Consider the following 3,238-nt stretch of genomic DNA (forward strand, 5'->3'; position numbering starts at 1 on the left):
GATTTAGATTTCAATTATTTAATTTTACATTAAACATGTTAGAAGTCCTAGAGCCATAGATTAATAGAATTAAAATAAATTAAAAGAAATATCAGCAATCCCCAGGTTTATCTTTTTTCTTTCAAGGAATTGATGTGAAGAATTTAATGATTTCACACCTACATTACAAAATGACAATTGATGGTTTGTGCTCTCTATCTTTGTTACACGGACCACCTTCCTTGCCATCTTTCATGTTAGAATTCTTTGAGACATCCTTAGCTTCTTCCCTCCCCCAGCCTGTCCTCCTTTTTTCATTTATGGCACCCCGAGACATCTTCAGAGACCCATATATGATCTAAATTTCTCTCTTCCACCTTGGTCCACTCAGAACCACTGCTCTATAATGTAAACCATTAGTCTATAACATAGGCTTTATAATGGTAAAAACCAATTTCCCTTTCACTTGCCCAAGACAGATAAGACTACTCTACAATGGCACTGTTTTCTCTTCAAATGTTGCCTCAGAATTATCAACATAATAATTGATAATCATTATTATCAATAATAATATTGATCTTTCTCCACACTGCCCTATAAGAATTTAAATTAACAAGTGAGATGGGACCTATTTGTCATCATCAATATGAAACTGGCTGTTTCTAGGCCACACACTCGTGGTTCCCTGCAGATAGCGATTTGTATATATCACTTAGTTGTTACAGTTGCTTCATTTTTATCATCTGGCATCTCCTGCCTCATGTACTCTACCCATCCCCAGGACCCAGTTCAATTCCTCCCTTTCCCTGAAGCCTGCCCCAACTATTCCTGTCCATAGTGCCCTCTTTTCTCTTCATTCCTGTGGTACTTACCTTATATTGCTGTATAAATAACACACCTCTTGCTTTTCTCCCAGATGCTCAAAAGATAAAGGCCATGACCTTCACTTGCCCTCTCTTCTGCACATCTACCATAGTACTGAGAACCTAATGTAATCCTGCGTCTCATTGTGTGAGTGAGCAACTATTGGGTGGAAAAGGCACTAAGGAAGTATAAAGCCTTATATATGGAATGTTTGCAAAAAACTGAGATGTTAATTTGTCAACAGTACTAGAATCTGGCCAATAACTTGGCATTTTGAAAAATGCACTATTTTAAATAATTTATTTTCTTCAAAATAAATGTAATATTTGTTCATTATAGACTTTTTGGAAAATACAAAAAGAAAATAAAAATGATTTCTAATTCCAGCACTCAGAGATAACTTCTAAGAGTATTCAGTTTTTTCATTTCCCCCCTCAAGTTATTCATCTCTGTTTATTTGCTTATTTATAGGATAATCCAGAAGAATCAGAAAATGCAGTTTTATATTTTGCTTTTTACAATTAATATCACAATTTTTTTCATTTAATGGTCCATAAAAAGGCTTTTTAATGGCTACATAATATTCTATTACTTGAGCCGTTTCATAATTTCTCCAATCACCTATAATGGAACATTTAGGTATTTCCAGTTTTTCACTATTACAAATAAATAAGCTAAAAATTATTGAGTATTTACTATGAGCCAAGCATTCTGCTGAGTCCTTTATCTTTAGTGGCAGTTAAATATCCATAACAATCCTTTGGAGGTGGTGCTTTGATTATACCCGTTTTTCAGATGAACAAGCTTACTGTAGAGATTAGGTCCCTCATCCAAGTTCATGGCTGTTAAGTGATAAAGCCAGAATTCTCACTCAGAAGACCTGGCACAGGAATCTGTGCTAATTAGTATACGTACAATCATGAGAAATTCTTCTAATACAGAATTCTTTGTCCACATCTCTAACACTTTCCAGTGAAAAAAATAGTAACAGTGTAAGTACTGAATCAAAGGGTGTTAAGAAACCTTCTATTATCAAATTGCTCTTTTCCAAAAAATTATGTTGATTTATACTCAATAAATGTAGTATAGGGGCCTGCTCCCTTTCCCTGAGAGAGACATCCTTAGTTAAGTCATACATGTCAACGTATAACCTTGTATTCTAACAACAGTAACATCAATCACATTCCATTTGCTTATTTATAATTTAGTGTATTTTGTTATACTATGAAATCTTTGGGAGCAAGACTGAGTCTCGTGTTTCTTTTAATTCGCAATGCCTACCACTGTGCCAGATATACAGCAAACTCTCAGCATGACCTCTGTTTTTTGTTTTCTTTTGTTTTGTTTTAATTTAATCTTAAGTTCTGGGATACATGTGTAGGATGGGCAGGTTTGTTTCATAGGTAAACGTGTGCCATGGTGATTTGCTGCACCTATCAACCAATCACCTAGGTACTAAGCCCAGCGTGCGTTGGCCATTTATCCTGATGTTCTCCCCCACATCCCCGCCTCCAACAGGCCCCAGTGTGTGTTGTTCCCCTCCCTGTGTCATGTGAAACATATGACATAATTGTTCAGCTCCCACTTATAAGTGAGAACATTTGGTAGTTGGTTTTCTGTTCCTGTGTTAGTTTGCTGAGGATAATGGCTTTCAGCTTCATCCATGTCCCTGCAAAGGACATGATTATGTTCCTTTTTATGACTGCATAGTATTCCATGGTGTATAGGTATTTGGGTTGGTTCTATATCTTTGCTATTGTGAATAGTGATGCAGTGAACATTTGTGTGCATGCATCTTTATAATAGAATGATTTATATTTCTTTGGGTATATACCCAGTAATGGAATTGCTCAGTCAAATGGTATTTCTGGTTCTAGGTCTTTAATGAATTGCCATACTATCTTCCACAATGGCTGAACGAATTTACATTCCCACCAGCAGTGTAAAGCATTTATTTTTCTCCATAGCCTTGCCAGCATCTGTTTTGTCTTGACTTTTTAATAGTAGCCATTCTGACTGATGTGAGATGGTATCTCATTGTGGTGTTGATTTGCATTTCTCTAATGATTAGTGATGTTGGACTGTTTTTCATATGTTTGTTGGCCACATAAATGTCTTCTTTTGAAAATGTTTGTTCATTTCCTTTGCCCACTTTTTAATGGTGTTGTTTGTTTTTTCTTGTAAATTTGTTTAAGTTTCTTGTAGATTCTGGATATTAGACCTTTGTCAGATGGATGGATTGCAAAAATTTTTACTCATTCTATAGGTTGTCTGTTTACTTTGATGATAGTTTCTTTTGCTGTGCAGAAGCTCCTTAGTTTAATTAGATCCCATTTGTCAATTTTTGCTTTTGTTGTCATTGCTTTTGATGTTTTCGTCATGAAATCTTTGCCTA

Source organism: Mandrillus leucophaeus, unplaced genomic scaffold (genome assembly GCF_000951045.1).
Source record: "Mandrillus leucophaeus isolate KB7577 unplaced genomic scaffold, Mleu.le_1.0 Scaffold749, whole genome shotgun sequence".
Taxonomy (NCBI): domain Eukaryota; kingdom Metazoa; phylum Chordata; class Mammalia; order Primates; family Cercopithecidae; genus Mandrillus; species Mandrillus leucophaeus.